The 20414-nt window shown below is 37.4% G+C and overlaps 1 protein-coding gene across 1 annotated transcript in view; it reads right to left on the bottom strand.

The window, feature by feature from the left end:
• Nucleotides 1–20414, bottom strand: part of TTC8 (tetratricopeptide repeat domain 8) — a 204525-nt gene that overhangs the window by 54251 nt on the left and 129860 nt on the right. The window lies entirely within an intron of this gene.

The raw sequence follows: 20414 nt of genomic DNA, 5'->3' as shown, positions 1-20414 counted from the left end.
ATCGTTTACCCTTCAGACTCTACACACACAAACATGAGAACTGTTTCTTCAATACTATTACTGCCCACCAGAACCCAAAGACCTAAATCCTAAAATCCTCCGCTTTGTTTCTTCAAGTCCCCTACAAATCTCAGTGTTCTGACAGAAAGGGGCATTGGATGCTGCTTAGCATCGATGCACTTTACAGATGAGGAACTGAGATCGGCTCAGAGGAGAGAAATTACTTACCTAAAGTCACATGAAGTTAGGGAGCTGGACTGTAATCTGGGTGGCTACCGGCTGTTAATACCATTTATTCTAAAACGGATTCTGGATTATGAATTGGGGACGTTGTTACAAACAAAATAACGTAGCACAAAAAAAAAAAAAAATTTAAAGGGCACTTTATGAAATGCCACCTCCAGGCATTTGCTGTTTGTCAAATGCTTACTGGTACAGAATGATTTCTTTAGGCACAATCCTGACTTCCCTCTAGAGATGTATACAGATGACAAATATCTTCCATGGTTATGAAAAAAGTATGGCCAGGCTAAATCCAGGTAGGCTTCGTTATGGAGGACTAGGAGATCTTTTCCCCTTGCCTCCTTCCTACCACGGTGGGAGTGGCAAGAGAGGAAAAATTAACTTAATCCTGAAGAACTTTCTGGTCAGAAAAGAACTTTCTGGCCTTATAGATAAGAAATGAAAATTCTTTTAGCAAAGATAAGTCACTCACAATGTTCTCAAACTATTAGGGTACCATAATTCAGACATTATATTTAATCCAGATATTTATATCTTTCGTAGATGTCAAAGTAAAACTACCTTTCTAACCTGAGAAATTGATTGAGTGTAATTTTTTCTCCTTTACTAAGCACTTTTTCTTGAATTTTTGCATCTTAGAAGTAAATAGTTAGCAGGGTTTTATTACAGTTATGTTTATTGTAGTTAGACCGATTTTATTTCCCTCAAACTGCCTCTCGAAATGTATTCTGTCCTAAGCAGCCTGTTGTTTCTGGGAGTCAGGTTTTAGAACCACACAGGCAGCCAATTGCAATTGGGCTCAATAATATTTCAAAGGGACTTCTTGTTTTCTGATACAATGTAAGCAGATGCTAAATAAGTAATTCTCAACTCCAGCTCCATATGAGACAGATTTTTAAAATAAATGTTTTATTTTAGATTTCCCCTATTGTTAACATTGTTAACCTATTTATTACTGTGGTACATAAATCACAACAAAGGAATCAATATTGGCACATTGCTATTAACGCCATAGTTTATTTGGATTTCAGTAGATTTTCCCTGATATATTTTTTTCCATTCCAGGATCCCACTTTGGATACCTTATTACATTTACTTTTTATGTCTCCCTTCCCTCCTCTGGTCTGTGACAATTTCTCAGACCTTGTTTAGGATGACCTTGACAGTTTGGAAAAATATTGGTCAAGTATTTTGTAGAATGTCTGGAAATATTTTAGAAACAGATGCCCAAATTCCATCCTTCAAGATTCTGATTTAAGTGGTTTGATATAGAGTTGAAGCATCAGTATTTTTTTTTTAAGTTTCCCAGTCAATTCTAATAGGCAGCCAAGGCTGAACAATCACCACGTTGAGTTCTACATGGTCTTGCATATATTGAGGTTATTGCCAACTTCTTAGATAGGAACAAAGTTTTTGTAAGTGGGGGAAAATAAATACATACATAAATATATAAATAAGTATGGAATAAAAAAGAGGCATTAAAATATTTTAGGACTATAATAATTCATTTTAGCTTCCTTCAAAGGCCATTATTTTTTTTTCTTTTAGAAAAGTCAAATACATGAGGAAAATCATAGAATACTTAGCAAATGGCAGGATGTGAAGCATGTCCAAATGTAAGCATAAATTGTGCCTTTAAAAGGTTATAAACATTTGTTATTTTTTAATCATGTAAATATGTTAACTGATTATATGAATGCATGGATAGACTTTATTACATTTTTAAAATAATTTCTAATCCATAATGCAGAAACCATTTTTTTAAATGCCATCCTAGTAACGAGAAGAATAGGAAATGTAACTTCATAGTGAAAAGGTAGATAGGAATTACTAGAGCCATTTTCCTACTGAAGAAAGTGAAGCACAGAGAAACAACTTAATCCCTTTGAAAGGGTCAGTTTCGCAATCAGAGCTAGATCTCAGTTCATCGTTCCTTATCTTTTGCTCTCCAGCAACTAGATATCTCTTTAGGTTAATTCGGTTTAAAGTCAAATGCCAAAGATAACGTAACTTTAAATGCCAAAGGTTAATTTTTCTTAAATGTTAAAGTTGTATTATTCAGACCATTTAAACTTAACCTGAAAGAAAAACAAAGTTAAAATGGGATCTTCTCCTGGTCAACAAGTTTTTATGTAGGCCCTTGCTTAGTGATAAAAACACAGAGGTGAACAACAGTGGTCTCCAGCCCCAAGCGTGCTTAGACTAAAGAGTAATTAGAGAAAAAGCCCTGGACTTGAGGTCAAATTTACTAGCTGTGTTTTCTCAGGCAAATTAGAAATTGACATAGGATGGTGGTTAAGAAGTAGGCTCTGGAGCTAGATTTCCTATATTTGAACTCCTGACTCTCCTATGTCCTAAACGTGGGGATCCTGAGCAGGTGGTTTAATGGTCCTGTGCCTCAGATATGCGCTATAATATGATGTGTGTTTGCTGCATTCCTTAAGAATTTTTGATTCTGTGTTAAAGATCAAGCAAAACAAACAGGATGGATGAAACTCATAAGAAATGTTAACTATAGATAGTATATCATAGACCTACAGGACATGTTAAACATAGAATAGACATTTATGTGTTAAATACATTGAAAGGATGAAAAAAATAAAAGTGTTACTTGTGGATAGAAAGAGATGGAAAGCAAAATGAACCTTAAATATTCATAAAGCACAAATCAGCTTTATCTAACTCAAATTGGCCACCCATTGGTATCACCCATTCTAGCCCACTTCTTAAAATACATGCTGTTGCTCACCAGGTTATCACAGAGCTATAGCTATAGTCATGCATATTTTAATAGCCTTTTTATCGTTCCAATAGAGCAAGCATGTATTGGCACCAGAGATCTTCCATCTTTAAACTTTCTTTTCTCCTTTTAACTCTGGTCCTTGTACCCACACTGCCTGTGGTAAAGGAAAGTGATGCAAAGAGAGTCAGGACATAGGAACTTTAAGCGACCCACCTATCTGCACTAAATTCTTAACCTACCCAATCCCTTTCCCTTTGCTTTTCATTGTAGATTTTAAGTTGATTCCATAAATTAGCTGATTTGAGCATCCTAATTTGATCTACAAGCCTTTCAATTCTGGGATAGCCTGTCAATTTGTGTACATGTAGAGGCCACCATGGCATTTCTCCACTACATATAAAATGGGGATGATGATGATGACTTAGTGACTATCTTATAGGATGGTTATAGAGATCAAGCCAATTTAATTTTAGCAAGGCATAATTGCATCATCTTTTCAAAGAACACAGAAACACATTGGGATGGAAACCAACAAAGTATGCCACCAAAGATTGCCTCAATTTTCAATTGGACACATTTATTACATCTTAGAGAAAGAGTATGTTGAAACAATACAAAGAAATTGCTGGTGGTTCTTTTTTTTCCCCCAGTTCCTTAAGAAAGTGCATAATAAATATCTATTGAAATTTATGGGGCATCTGGGTGGCTCAGTTGGTTAAGCATCTGCCTTTGACCCAGGTCATGATCTCAGGGTCCTGGGGTCCAGCCCCACATTGGGCTCCCTGCTCAGCAGGGAGCCTATTTCTCCCTCTCCTTCTGCACCTCCCCTCCCTGCCCCCATTTGTGCTCTTCTCTCTCCCTCACTCTCGCTCTCTCGCTCTCACTTGCACTCTCTCACTCTCTCTCTCAAAAAAAAGATATTTATGCAAAAAATTCTCTTGAATCCATATGATGAGATGCCAGTGATACAGAATGAATAATGCATGTAAACAAATAACTATAATAAAAGAAGAAGGGAGCCGTGATATACCTATTGAGAGGACAAGAGTACAAGCGAAGGCACAGGACTGGGTGCCTCTTCTCTGTGGTTGGCAGAGGGCTCTGTAGTCAGTAACTCAGGAAAAGCTTCACAACAGCATGAAAACATGTGATCAGGAAAAAAGGTGTGGAAAGAAAGAAGAGAAGGTGGACTGAAGCCACATCATCAAGAGTGTGGAGCATCACGTAATGGAGTCTTCACCTTCAATGAAAAGCTACCAGGGAAATTTTTACCAGAGAATAAAAACAACTTGACCGACTTATAGTGAAGGCAGAAAGATCACTTAGGATCCTACTATAATAGTTAAGGTACAAGATGCTAGAAGTAATGTGCACGGACAGAAGAGGCAAAAAAAAAAAAAGAGTTAAATAAAATCAGTAGTACTTAGACACTGATTAGATAGGTGGAGGGCATTTGGCTAAGGAAAGAGAGCAAGCTAGTTTAATTCCTAGGTTTCCAGGTTGTCAGTATATGGATAGAGGGGGCCAGTCATCAAGATCAGAGTGAAGGAGAAGGATCAAGAAAAAAAGAGATTAAATACAATCTAGGGCATAGTTTTATTGTCTCTGGGACAGCCAAATGGAGGTACTCTGTCAGTAACTGGAAATAGATGCATATAAGAGGGCGTGGAAAGAGGTCAGGAATAGAGAAAAAATTTGAGACTCATATAATTATTATCTGCTCATAGAAGGCAATGGAGAGGATGAGATTACTCCCCATGGAGAGTTAGTGGAATGAGAAAAGAAAAGAACCAAAGACAGAATGCTACAGATCACCAACATTAAGAGACAGGTAATGCAGATGTCCATCAACAGATGAATGGATAAAGATGTGGTACATATATACAATAGGATATTACTTAGTCATCAAAAAGAATGAAATCTTGCCATTTGCAATAACGTTGATGGAACTAGAGGGTATTATACTAAGTGAAATAAGTCTGTTGGAGAAAGACAAATACCATATGATTTCACTTATATGTGGAATTTAAGAAACAAAGCAGAACATAGTGGAAGGGAAGGAAAAATAAAATAAGGTGAAAGTTGAGAGAGAGGCAAACCATAAGAGATGCTGAACTCTATGAAACAAACAGGGTTTCTGGAGGGAAGGTGGGTCGAGGGATGGGGTGATAGGGCATTAAGGAGGGCACTTGATGTCATGAGCACTGGGTGTTTATGCAACTGATGAAATCCCTAAATTCTACCTCTGAAACTAATTTTAAAAAGAAAGGAAAAAAAAGAGACAGGTAATGAAAGAAGAAAGATAATACATACCAAGAAAGAATGATCTGACATGTAAGAAACCAGGTATGAGAAAACCAGATTAGTGTGGCATCATGAAGCCAAAGTACAGAGAGAATTTCAAAAAAGAAGAAGCAGTTCAACCATGTTAAATTCTTTTTTATTTTATTTTTTTTAAAGATTTATTTGTTTATTCATGATAGACATAAAGAGAGAGAGAGAGAGGCAGAGAGAGAAGCAGGCTCCATGCTGGGAGCCCAACGCGGGACTCGATCCCAGGACTCGATCCCAGGACTCCAGGATCATGCCCTGGGCCAAAGGGAGGCGCTAAGCCGCTGAGCTGATGAGCCACCCAGATCCCCCAATCATGTTAAATTCTAATAAGAGATTATGGAAACTAAAAAAAAAAAAAAAAAAAATTACCAGATGTGGCCATTAGTCATCTATTTACAATAATTGTCACTGTCGTTTCAGCAGAGTCAAGAGAGAACAGGCAAAGAAATCTGAGTGCAATTGGCTGAGGGGAGAATCAGACCTAAGAAACAGACAAGCAAATATTAGGTTATTCTTTCAAGGAACAGACAGTCGTGCAAATAATTTAAAAATACTTACAAAGCCACATGCATATGCTTGAATTAATAGAAGTTTTATACTTTTATTGTGGTTTACCATATAATAGACTCTGTAAGATGTTTTTAAAGCTATAGAGTTCTACTACTGGTAGTTTTATAAACTACAGATATTGGGGTAGAAATTTTTTTCTAAAATGAATATGATCTGAAGTAACATGTTTACAGTCTTTTTGCTCAAGAAGAAGTGATACTTTTATATTTCTGGACTCTACTGAAAAAGTGAGCTTTTTATTAGTACCAGCATGGGACTTATTCTACTTTTTAAGTTAAAAAAAAAAACGCCATAGATCAAGCAATTCTCAGTGATATATAAGCAAATACTACTCAATATTAAAGTAGGAGTCACTAACAGATTTACCTATTTATCAATATAACAATGGCTACCACTTATTGAGCACTTACTCTCCGTGGGTGCTACACAATATTAGGTTCTATATATGCCCTTAACTCTCCCCACTAACCCTGCAAGCTTGGTACTACATTGTCTCCATTCTATGAAGAAAGAATGGAGACTTGATTTAGTTGTTTGCTCAGTCATCCAGCTAGTTTGTGGCAGAACCAGGATTTGGACTCACGTTGAGTCAAGATCCCACACTCTCCACCAAATGTGCAACTTCTGTTTTTTCAAATGTACAAGATGCTCTATCCACACTGAATTTCTCCCTATTCCCTCTGCACTTCATGTACTTGCAGCATTCCATGCCTTTGCACATGCTGTCCCGTAGCTGCAGTGTATTATCTCCTTCCCCCATGCCTTTTGTCTGATTGGCACAGATTCAAGTCAAAGTTCAACTCAATTAGAACTCTACTGATTCTCCAAAGACCTGTCTACAAGATACTCTCAATACTTCCCTTACATAAAAATATGACATTATAATATTTGTCTCCCTAGTAGACTTTAATGTTATTCATCCCTTCCCAAAAGCCTAGCACCTGGTGGATGCATGGCAATAAACATATCATAGATTTTTGTTGAAGGAAGTTCAAAGAATACTTCTCTACCAAATTCAAAATTGACACTTATACTTTGAAATAAATAATTTAATGTTTTAATATGCATTTTGGCATCTATTTAAATGCTTAGGGACCTAATTCTAACCATGTCAAAACTGAGTGCTATGTAACTTGTTTTCATTAAAATGCCAAAGCCTTTGAAGATTAGTCTATATAAGTATAGTCTACCTAAAACAATCTGAAGATTCTTTTCAAAAAGAATTAAAAAGGGATAATCCTTATAGGGTTAAAAGACTATCAAACTGATATTTGGTCTTTATTTTCTAAAATGGTCAATGTAAAGACCTTTACACATTTTTAAGTACGTATGTAGCACAAATTGTCAAAAAGTTCATTTGTTTTAAGCTAGTGGATTTTTTTCTAATACTTTTTATATGTAAAATTCCAATATTCCTAGATAAATTTTTCTTAAGATCTCAAATAAGCTTTTTTTTTTCCAGATAATTTCTATGACACTTCACATAGCTTCTGATACTCGATAATTTGTTACTCACCAAGCATTTATTGAATGCCTACCTGTATACCAGGCACTTTCTAAGCTATGGGTACAGGGATTAATAGAGCTCTCTCCTTTCATGGTTAGGAGAGGAGATTACAACTATTGGTAAACTACTAATATACCTATCCTAAACCATGGCCAACATCATACTCAATGATACACCCTTAGAAGCATTCCCAGTAAAATCTGGAATAAAACATGTTAGTTCTACTATTATTTAGTGTTGTTCAGAAAATTTTATGCTATAAAGGTAGTCACAATCCAATATTACTGCATTTCAAATACTTGAACTATAATTTTTCCTAACCTACTGAGAAATATTCTCTTAATACTCTGTTCCTACTATAGTAAACTCCAAATCAAAAAAGCCTATAAAACCAGTGACTTCCTTGAAAAAAAAAAAAAATGCTGGGGATCCCTGGGTGGCGCAGCGGTTTAGCGCGTGCCTTTGGCCCAGGGCGCGATCCTGAAGACCCGGGATCAAATCCCACGTCGGGCTCCCGGTGCATGGAGCCTGCTTCTCCCTCTGCCTGTCTCTGCGTCTCTCTCTCTCTCTCTCTCTCTGTGTGACTATCATAAATAAAAAATAAAAAAATAAAACTTAAAAAAATGCTTCTCAATTTCTGCACATGAGTTGCATTACATTAACCTCGAATTACTGACCATCTGTCAGGATCTATTTTCTTCTTGTGGCTCTTGAATGAAGCTATTACCTGTTATTTTGCAAAGATCTTAAGGAAGTGAAAATACAATTATTAAACGTTCCTTTTTATTCTAAATTTGCCTGTTTCAGTCTGAATTTCACAAGCAATTATGCATCCACTCAGGTGAGCCATCTAGGTGTTCTTAGAAATATTTATCAAGTCCCTTTGATTCATATCACATATGACAGCCTAAACAATTCTAAACCAAGCACATAAAGAGAGGCTGATTACATTCAATTGCTTTTCCCATCAAACTTCTTGTACTCTGAAAATCAGATTTTGAAGTCTGAAAATGCATTAATTTTCAACAATTGAAGTAGGCTTAGAACTCTTTTGGCGAAAATTCTATTTATGTGATGGAAAACCACTTCTGACTCCATCTTGTTCTCATCTGGTTGGACATGATATGAAAGAGTACCTTATTTCTATTCATTGATGAGGTGTCATACAGATTCTTTAAAATCTTCATAAAAAAAAAAATAGGCAGGATTCTTTTCACCGGAAAAAATGACAAACATCAAAGCAAAATCTGCATATCATGTGACATTTATACATAAAGAATCAGAGTGTAAATATTTAAAATATAAAAGTACAGTAAATTGTTATAACCACTGTGGAAAATAGTATGAAGATTCCTCAGAAAATTACAAATAGAAATACCATACAATCCAGTTATTCCACTACTGGGTATTTACCCAAAGAAAATGAAAGCACTAATCTGAGTAGATATAAGCACCCCTATGTTTATGGCAGCATTTTTTATAATAGCCGAGATGTGGAAGTAACCAGGGTGTGCATATAATATTCATATATATATAATGGAATATTATATATGTATGGAATATTTCTCAGCCATTAAAAAGAACAAGATCTTGCCATTTGCAGCAACATGGATCAACCTAGAAGATATTATGTTAAATAAAATAAATCAGTCAGAGAAAGACAAATACCATATGATTTCAGTTCTATGTGGGGCTAATAAAGCAAAACAAATAAATAAGCAGAAACAGACTCATAAATACAGAGAGCAAACTGATGGTTGCCCAAGGGGCAGGGGAAGGGAGATGTGCAAAATGAGTGAAGGAGTGTGGGAAATAGACTTCCAGTTATGGAATGAATCAGTCACAAGGATGAAAGGTAGAGCATAGGGAACAGAGTCAATGGTATTAAAATAGTGCTGTATGGTGATGAATGGTGGTGAAATTTGTAAGCATAGCATAACATAGAGAGTTGTCAAATCAGCATGTTGTACACTTGAAACTAATGCAACATGATGTGTCAACTATACTTCAATACACTTCACATTTTAAAAATATGAAATAAAAGCACAGATTTTTAAAATGCAGTACATGCCATGTTATTACATGCCTGTCTTCTACTCTGATCTATCACAAGGACACTTACATAACATGTATGAGAGGAGGGCAATTGAGCAAGTGTCTTTGATTTGGCTAGCATACTGCTCATTTTAAAAATATTAAGTTCCAGAATGCTCCACTACCACCATCCAAACTCTGCAGCAAGACTTAAAAGTCCTGCAGCTCTTGGCTACTTCTCTGACCTTATCTCATCCCTTTATAGACTTGTTTACTCCACTCATGTGACACTGGCCACCTTGCTGGTCTTTGGGCTTAGCAGGGGGATTTTGCAGTCTTTGCTGACAGCCACATGCTTCCCCCATATACTCACTCTGTCACTTCATGAGGATCCTCGCTGATAAGTCATTTCATTAAAGAGGTCCTCCCTACAAACCAGCCCATATCATTTCCCTGTTACTTTTTTCTTCATAGTACCTAGTCCCACTTAGGATATTTCCTAAGTATGCACCTATATGTTATCTATGTCTTCCCCTACCCTCTATTCCCCAGAATACAAGCATCAAGGGTTGACACTTTGCTGTATCCCCAGTGCCTAAAATAGCACTTGGCACATAATATGTTCTCAAAGAAATATTTGCTGAATGAATTGCTTTCTTTCCAATAATACTATGCTAAATAATACAAGTTGTCGGTTAAAGGCCCAACTATTGATTAATATCTTGATAAATAGTAACACTTGGTAGTATGGACTGTTTAATTGAGCATCATATCTATACTTCTCATAAAACCAAATGGAAACTTGTCATCTCAAGAACTTCTGCCTCTTTATCCCATTCTAAGTCTCTGGCCTCAGCCCTCTCTTTGCCATTAAGGTCAACAGCAGAGAGCTACCCTCATGGTATTCATTACTAGATAAATTTAGCAGAGAAATGATGAAGAGGGAGTCCAGAAGGGTCATCTGTCCAGCAGACTGACTACTCTCACTTGCATCCGGACCACCCATCCCTGAACCCCCACTAGACGCTGAGCAGAGGACGACGCCTAGAGCTTCATGGTGGAATATATTATGTCTTCTTGTGAAAGTGTCATATTTACACTTAATAGCATTCCCCCTTCCCTTCCTCAATGTCCTGAAAAAAAATTGTCCACTTCACTCTGGAAGTTTTTTAAGATTTTGTTTATTCATTCTGTCAAATGTGAGAGAGAGAGAGAGAGAGAGAGAGAGAATGAGAACACAAGCAGGGGAGAAGGGCAAAGGGAGAGGGAAAAGCAAACTCTCCAATGAGCAGGGAACCTGATATTGGGCTCCATCCCAGGACCCCAGGATCATAATCTGAACCAAAGGCAGACACTTAACTAACTGACTGAGCCACTCAGGTGCCCCCACTCCGGAAGTTCTAAAGTTCTAAGCATTACTAGGGTGTTGAATTCCATTACATGACTCCTTTTCCTTCAGGATTTTGTGGCAGATTGTATTAGTATCCCCGGTTATTCCTTCACTCTTCCCCTGCAAGAAGATTAAACATCCTCACTCACTGTTGTCATGTGACTTAACATTGAGTTCGCCCCAACTGACATTGGACCTGGCCATGTGACTTGCTGTAACCGAAAGGTTATGAGCACAAAAAGTATACTACGTGTTCTAAAACTTTAAGAGCCTTTCTGTTGTTGTAGTTGGCTTTGCTCTTTTCCCTCTGCTCCTTCAGCTTGAGACCTAGAATAAGAAGAGATGTAAAGCAAAGTACAGCCAAGCCATGTCACAGTAGCTGACCTACAACTGCCTAAAACCAATGTGAATTGGAAGAAATGTTGGTTATTGTAAGCTACTGAGATGCTTGGATCATTTGTTACTGTAGAAAAGTTAATATCTTCATACTTATCTTTTTCTCCCATAATTGGAATTTGAATATTTCTACAAAAAAATTTTTTTTAAGATTTTATTTAAATAAAATAAGGCTCACAGGGAGCCTGACGCAGGACTCGATCCCAGGACCCCAGGATCACACCCTGAGCCCAAGGCAGAGGCTTAACTGCTGCGCCACCCAGGCGCCCCTATTTCTACGAAATTAACAAGATGTGAAGAAGTCACACATGAAGAACACTACTAATTTTATTGACAGGCATATAAAAAAGAAACATAAACAAATACCGTGTTCCTAGACAGGAAGATTGTATGGTGGAAAGTTTCGGTTCTCTGCAAATTAACCTAGAAATTCAGTGTATTTTCAATAACTAGAATAGTTGAATCTGATATTCATCAGGAAGAACAGCCCCCCAAAAGTTTGAGAAAGAGTAATGACAGTCTTGCCCTACAAGATATCAAAAATGTATACTGAAGCTATAGAATCAAAACAGGTGGTAGTAGAATAGGTTCTTAAGAGATTGGCAGAACAGAATGGAAAAGCCAGAGATGGGTACACATACATGATGATTTAACATATAATAAACATGGTATTTCCTCCCTGCACTATCCAGCCTGTTTTTCTGAAGTCCTTCCAATCTCAGAAAATGGTACATCCATCCTTCCCATTACTTAGACCCAAAGCCTTATATATATGCTTATCCTCTCCTTCTCAAACATACCCATCCAAACTCATTAGTGAATCCTGTGTTAGTCCTGTCTTAAAAATAGATCCGAGGGATCCCTGGGTGGCGCAGCGGTTTAGCGCCTGCCTTTGGCCCAGGGAGCGATCCTGGAGATCCGGGATCGAATCCCACGTCGGGCTCCCGGTGCGTGGAGCCTGCTTCTCCCTCTGCCTGTGTCTCTGCCTCTCTCTCTCACTGTGTGCCTATCATTAATAAGTAAAATAAAATAAAATAATTAAAAAAAAATAGATCCGGGGTGCCTGGTTAGCTCAACGGTTGAGCACCTATCCCTGGCTTGGGTGTGATCTGCGGCCTAAGGATCGAGTCCCACATTGGGCTCCTTGCATGGAGCCTGCTTCTCCCTCTGCCTGTGTCTCTGCTCCTCTCTCTCTCTGTGTCTTTCATGAATAAATAAATAAAATCTTTAAAAAAAAATAGATCCAGAACCCACCTCTACCAAAACACTTTGCCCCAACTATCCTTATCTCTTGTATCAGTTACTTCTTTAGGGTCCTGGGAGCTTTATGTTAGTTTTTGTCCCTTTATTGACCCTACTCAACACACCAGTCAAAGTGATCCTTTCAAAATATCCTAAGTCAGATCTTGTCACTTCTTTCCTCAGACCCCCTCCAGTGTTGGCCATCTCACTCAGATTTAAAAGCCAAAGTTCAGGGACACCTGGGTGGCTCAGTCAGTTAAGCAGCCGCCTTGGGCTCAGATCATGATCTCAGGTCCTGAGATCGAGCCCTGTGTTGAGCTCTGCTGAGCAGGGAATCTGCTTCTCCCTCTGCTTCTCCCCTCAGCTTGTGTGCTCTGTGTGTGTCTCTCAAATAAATAAATAAATAAATAAATAAATAAATAAATAAAAATTTTAAGCCAAAGTTCTTAACGCTAACTCATAATGCCCTCTTACCCATCTCATTAGATAAGATTTGATTTTATCTAATGCCACGTTATATTAGCCCATTGTACCCAAGTCACATGGGTCTCTATGCTATTTTTTGAATGGATCAAACCTATCAGGTTATTTGCACTTACTCTTTTCTCCACCAGGAACACACTTTTCCCAGACGTCCAAGTGAATTGTTTCCTCTCTTCCTTCATGTTCCATATCAAATGTTATCTTATTCACATGATCTTCCCTGACCACCAAAACTAGTTACATAATTTTCCTGGTGCAACAGGGATTTTTGTTATTGGAATTTCAAGACAACAGAGCATTACAACATTCAACATTTGAAATAAAAAAAAAAACATTCAACATTTGCAAAGGCTCAAAGCTAACACACATTTACCACTTTATCAGCTATACATTAAGCCACTGACACAAAAGGAAGACAACTAATTTTTATTTAAATAAAACATGAACATAAAACTAGTTTTACGTTTCTTTTTTTTTTAATTTTTATTTATTAGTTATGATAGTCACAGAGAGAGAGAGAGAGAGAGAGAGAGAGAGAGGCAGAGACATAGGCAGAGGGAGAAACAGGCTTCATGCACCGGGAGCCCGACGTGGGATTCGATCCCGGGTCTCCAGGATCGCACCCTGGGCCAAAAGCAGGCACTAAACTGCTGCACCACCCAGGGATCCCTAGTTTTACATTTCTGTTACATGCAGTAAGACACTATGATCATGTTGGTTCAATCTCCATTATAATTTGTCTACATAATATTTCACAAGATATGAAGCAATAGCTATCAGAAAAATAATGATATTGTATCAAATGATGTCAATGATTTAACAGTAAATTTCCTAAGCTTTCTTAAAGGTGTATTGTCTTCAAAAGCTATAAACCCCTCAATTGATGGTTATGGAGTTGAGAGCCATCCCATGTTCTCTTCCTGTCACAGAATATTTTATTTCTAATACTTTTTCTGAATCTATACTTAACCCATCCTATTTTTTATTTGTGTGATATTGTTATTCCAGAAGGCCCATCTCATGATGATGTATAATCAATCTGGACTTTCATTCTATGGCACAGATTTTCATGTAGATGTATTACCAATATGTGTGTGGCACTGTTTGAAACTTTACTCATCGTGTCTGATAACAACAACCACAACAATGTAATAATAAGTAGTATATAATACCCTTGGAGATGTTGGTCTTCTTTTTGATTGGTCGGTTCATTGGAACCCAACTCAAGTTCACTTATTGTCTACCAAAGAAATCAATCAATGCCATTGAATTATTTTAATTCAGTCAGTTTTTTTCTGTTTAATTCCTGTTTTGAGAAGGATTATTAATTAGCCAAATGATTGCTTTTTGGGGGACTATTCCACAACTCTTTTGTGAAATGAGCATATTGCATGTGTGCTTTCTTAATTGACGGCTTGCTTTCTGCAGCAATGTTATGTTAATGCTGCTTTTCTTAGAGATAAATGTTAGAATCTAACTTCAAAATTGTTAAGAATTTTCCCCCTTCTGTCTAGACACTCATTCCACTCTCTGCTTGTTTCTCTACTCTTAGGCTAAAGCTCTAAATTATTGTTCAAATTTGGTGAAGTTTTAATTTTAAAAATTTTTTAAAAGCTTTTATTTATTTATTTGAGAGACAGAGAGAGCATGAGTGAGGGGAGACCTGACGTGGGGCTCAATCCCAGGACCCTGGGACCATGACCTGAGCTGAAGGCAGACACTTAACCCACTGAGCCACCCAGGCACCCCTTAATCTTGAATTTTTTCCCAAGTGCCCCTTAGGAGGAAAGAGGAAATATCTCAAATAACTCTTTGAATAATGATTTAAATGGACCTATTTCTCTTGAAGTTTTCCAAGAGTCCTGTCACTGTGTCATCCCTGTTAGAATATGGATCAACATAAATTATAAGATATTCATAATGTTTGCTTTCCATGATTAGATTTTATTTATGGGACCATGTATTATCTGATATTTAAAAATTAATAGAAAAAGATTTAAAAATTTCAACAACAAAAGTTAATTTGCAGAAAAGAATATTTATTAAGATGTGCCAGTGTTCAAGAGCACCTGGGTGGCTCAGCTGGCTAAGTGACTCTTGATTTTGGTAGAGGTCATGATCTTGGGGTTAGAGGATTGAGCCCTGCACTAGGCTCTGTGCCAGGTATGAAGTCTGCTTGAGGATTCTCTCTCACTCCTTCTGCCCCTCGCCTCACTCTCACTCTTTCTAAAATAAATGAATAAGGGGTAGCCCGGGTGGCTCAGTGGTTTAGCACCTGCCTTCAGCCCAGGGCCTGATCCTGGATACCTGGGATCGAGTCCTACGTCAGGCTCCCTGCATGGAGCCTGCTTCTCCCTCTGCCTGTGTCTCTGCCTCTCTCTGTCTCTTATGAATAAATAAAATATTAAAATAAATAAAATAAATAAAATAAATGAATAAACCCTTAAAAAAAATAAAGGTGTGCCAATGTCCAAAATCCTTAAATGTGACCTTTTAAAAAATTTTTTCAATGTATAATAAACTAGTTGACTATTCTTTGAACAGTCATTTACTCTTAAGAAGGAGGTTTTTATTCTAAGCATTCATAGAAAATTCTCTACAGACTTTAATGAACATCACGAACAGACCAAAGATATTGTCACACGCATTTTTATCAATCAGAGGTCGAAATAACAATATTTCTGTCAGTAGTTTGTAACTTTTTATCATCCCTCAAACACCTCTCCTGAACAGCATACCTTGAAAGATTATGTGAACCAAACTACAAATACTAATTATCAATTTATTTTTCTATGCTTATGAATCAAGATTTTATATTAGAATTTTCTGACTAATTTCCCACAAGATAGTAATTAATTAATTGCAACTTTATAGTGGAGAGACTTGGTAGGCACCGACTTAAGTGACTGACCAAAGTTAATATAACCAATAATGGGAAAAATAGATCTCATCTGCCCCTGGATATATGATGTACTAAGACAGACACAACATTGCTTTTTGTATTACTGCCAACAACGTATGACATGAATTTAATAATGAGGAAAAAACATCCAACAAACCCAACTGAAGAACACTCTACAGAATCATCTGCATCCTTCAAAATGTCAAAATGATGGAAGATAAAGACAGACCCAGAAAATTTCCCAGATCAAAAGAGACATGGAAACTAAAACACAACATGTGAATAGAATCCTGAATCGGGTCTTAAAATTTTTAAGTTTTTCCTATAAAGGACATTAATTGGATAATGACCAAAATTTGAATAAGGTTTGTAGATTTTAAATAATGGTACTGGTACTGTATCTATGGTAATTTCCCCTTGCTTCACCACCTGTTTTCAGTAGATTCTTCAAGATTGTAACAGAACAGGCCTAATGCCCTCCTTAATGTCCATTACCCAGGGGCACCTGGGTGGCTCAGTGCTTGAGCATCTGCCTTTGGCTCAGGTCATGATCCAGGAGTCCTGGGGTCAAGTCCTGCATCTACCTGCAGGGAGCCTGCTTCTCCCTCTGTCTATGTCTCTGCCTCTCTTTCTGTGTCTCTCATGAATAAATAAAATCTTAAAAAAAAATGTTCATTACCCAGTCACCCCATCTCCCCATCCCTTCCCCTCCAGAAACCTTCAGTTTGTTTCCTATGATTAAGAGTCTTTTATGGTTTGTCTCCCTCTCTGATTTTGTCTTGTTTTATTTTTTCCTCTCTTCCCCTCTGATCCTGTTTTGTTTCTTAAATTCCAAATTTGAGTGAGATCATATAACTGTCTTTCTCTGATCAACTTTTTTCACTTAGCATCATACCCTCTAGTTCCATCCATGTCTTTGCAAATGGTTAGATTTCTTTTTCTCTCTCTTTCTTTCTTTCTTTCTTTCTTTCTTTCTTTCTTTCTTTCTTTCTTTCTTTCTTTCTTTCTTTTCTTCTTTCCTTCTTTCTTTTCTTCTTTTATGGCTGAGTAGTATTCCAGAGGCTTGTTACTCTGAAGCTTGTTATGAGAATGGGAAGATGTCCTGGGTCCTTTTTGTCCAGACTCTCAGGCTTAGGCCAGTCCGTGAGTCTGGGCTTTGGCAGTTAGGCTTTTTTAGCACCCCTGCCCTCTTCCCATGACAGTCTAATGCTACCTTATATCTCTGTTTTGTCTTGTCTGGGGAGGGGGCTGCTGGCGGGAGTGGTCTGTTCCCAGCCCAGCAGGATCAGACTTGGCTTTGCGTTACTATTTATATGGTATTCCTGGGCCCAAGAGGATTTCCTGCCGCTGCCTAAGGGCTGATGGATTTTGTAACTACTCCTCTCAGCAGGGATCCTTGTCTGAATCCCATGCTCCGCACCAGTGGGCAGAGTGCCTGTCCCCAGACGCAGGTAACCACTGATCAGGTCTGTGTACCTGCACCACAAAAGGGGTCATTTTCTATTCTCCTGCTCTGCTCTTGCTCTGATGTCTTTCTCATGAAAGCCCTCAAGGAGCTTCTAGAGGGGAGGCTGGGGAGGCTGACATTAATGGATTATACAAGTAGATATCAAATTACAACTTTGATAAATATTAAGAGTTGTGGTGTTTATAAGAGTGTATGAGAAAGAGTAGCCTCTTCAGGAAGGACTGGCAGGAATGGTGACAGAGTACCAGTCAATCAGCCACAGGACCTAGTGGAAGACCACACTCCCAGCACTGAAGAATCAGCATATAAAAAGTCCCCATGACAGGGTAATATGGCCTGTTCTTGGAAATAAAAGAAAACAAGACCAGGGTGGCAGGAAGCCAGTGAGTGGGAAGAGGGTATGAAATGAAATTGGAGAGACAGGAGCCACACCATGCTGGGTTTCTTGGGCTGGTTAAGGATTTAGTCTTTATTTAAAGCAGTGGGAAGCTACTGGAGAACTTTAATTTAGTGTTGGTGCTTGGTAGAGGGAGTAACTGTAATTTGATTTGCAAAAAAAATAATATTTAAGCAATATACAGTTGAGATCCTACAATATTTGTGTTTTACATATTAAAACCTTTAAGTTTTTGAAGATAAGCCAGAGTGTGCCAGAAGGGATCACAAATATGAAAGTAAATAACATTTGAACTACTCAATGATATGCCAATATTTTGTATTTGATTATAGAATGGGCATTGGCAAATGACCTCTCTACACTGTATTAGATGGGTATAAGTTGTAATTCAAAAGAAATTTTAAATTAACTTAGGGAGTCACATTTAAAGACATGGCATTATATTTAAAAATTATGAGCAAATCTGTATTCAGAAACATTTATTACAAGTATATTTAGTTTTAAAGTGCTACAAAATATGTAAATAGAACAAAATAAAAATAAATATAACAAAACGTAAAGATATTGCTTAGATATAATGTTTTATTTGCTGATTAAAATACTTTCCTAGGATAGTAAATTCTGTGACTTTGAAATATATATGGTATTTTACTACTGTCTTGTCTTTTATACATCCTGGCATTATCTTCTTTTAGCTCCAATTATCATATTTCCTTTTTCTGGAACTGTACTATCTACAACTAGACTGTCGTTGCCTCTCCAGGAAATATCCTCCTACATCAAAATCTGCTTAAGACTTATCTTCTCATAAATAAAAAAAAACCTTGTACTTAAGTTTATTATTTTTTGCGCAACTTATAGGAAATATACTTTTGTCTCTTATAGTTCCTACATTATTTTAAAAATACATCGTAGATGCTAATGATCTGCTTAAGACTTATCTTCTCATAAATAAAAAAAAACCTTGTACTTAAGTTTATTATTTTTTGCGCAACCTATAGGAAATCTACTTTTGTCTCTTATCGTTCCTACATTATTTTAAAAATACATCGTAGATGCAAATGATCAAATAATTCAATAAAGTCTCTTAGTAAAAGCATGTTTACTCTAAAGTTATTTTGTGGGATGCCTGGGTGGCTCAGTGATTGAGCACCTGCCTTTTCCCCAGGGTATGATACCAGAGTCCCAGGATGGAGTCCTGCATCAGGCTCCCTGCATGGAGCCTGCTTCTCTCTCTGCCTATGCTTCTGCCTCTCTCTGTGTGTATGTCTCTCATGAATAAATAAATTAAAACTTTTATATAAAACTATTTTGTAATTTTTAAGATACGATACTTAGTTCTATTAAAATGTGCATATATTTATATTTAATTCACTTGTTTATATATATTTTCACTTGTTTTTAAAGGCACTTATGTCTTTTTCTTGTTTTCTTCCTTCAAGCACAAATTTTTCAAGGCACAGACTGCAGGTTCATTTCCCTTGATTACTCCTCCATATACAGACCCCAGTGATTCACACGTGGGCGCTCAATTTATGTTTAGGAATGATTATGGTGGTGGTTCTTAACCTTTTTCTTTTTGTGGCATGCATTCAAATAGTAGAAGTTTTGGTGATCTATTTGAAGGCATTACAAACATGAAGTAGCTTGAAACAAGTCAACAATAATTACAGAGTGATCACTACTACACTATACAATAATATCTCTCAGTATTTGTGCAAGCATCTTAGGGCCTTGAAGGTGTTCTATTAAAAGTTCATTGAGCAAAACTGTTTCATATTTTCTTTATTAGATTGATATTAAAATATGTTTCTTACTTCCTACTGGTAGCTAATTATGCAACTGCTGTACTGAGCACCACAGAACGCTTGGCATGTAACAACTCCATCCAAACCTCTGCACTAAGAGACTTGACAAATTTTAGCATGGCTTTAGTAGCTTAAGACCATGATCCTAGATTTACCCCAGCTCCCTTAAAATGCCTGCCTGAGAAAGCTCAACGCTGCCTGCATAATTTACCAGTTTGTTCTAACCAAAACCTCATAAGAGGACTGTGAACTCCCTCTTAGAGCAGTTACTTTAGAAAGCTTGCAATTATAAATCCGGTTTCTGCCCTTTGAGATGTAAATCTGTGTCCTAAAACTATTTCCTGAAGAACTGGAGAGCTCTCTCTTTGAAATGCAAAACTTCAGGGAGATAACTCTCACCCTCAGTCCTTGTATCTGTATAAATAAACAATTTCCTAAAATTCCACGTGATAAATGCTAAATGAGGGTAAGGGCCTAATTTTGGTGTTTGCCTTGCTTCAACGTGCACCACGGCTCCTCTCATAAAGATAGAAATTTATTTCTCCTCCAGATAAGCTTCAATTAACAAATCCAGGTGTTCCAATCATGTGGACTAATGCTTCTTAACACCCTGCCTTTTCCTTAGCACACCCAGACTTTTTTTTAAAATTTATTTGAGAGAAAGAGAGAGAGCACATGCACAGACACAGAGGGAAAGAGAGAAGCAGACTCCCGGGTGAACAGGGAGCCCAATGAGGGGCTCAATCCTAGGACCCTGGGATCATTACCTGAGCCAAAGGTAGACACTTAACTGACTGAGCCACCCAGGCACCCCGCACACCCAGCCTTTAAAACAATCTCTATCCTTTTGTTTCAGGGAAGTTGAGTTCAATGACCACTGGACCATCTTTCCTATTG

This window comes from Canis lupus, chromosome 8 (assembly GCF_003254725.2).
Source record: "Canis lupus dingo isolate Sandy chromosome 8, ASM325472v2, whole genome shotgun sequence".
In the NCBI taxonomy this organism is placed as follows: domain Eukaryota; kingdom Metazoa; phylum Chordata; class Mammalia; order Carnivora; family Canidae; genus Canis; species Canis lupus.
Note: the sequence above shows the minus strand (reverse complement) of the source record. Positions and strands in the feature narration are given on the sequence as shown.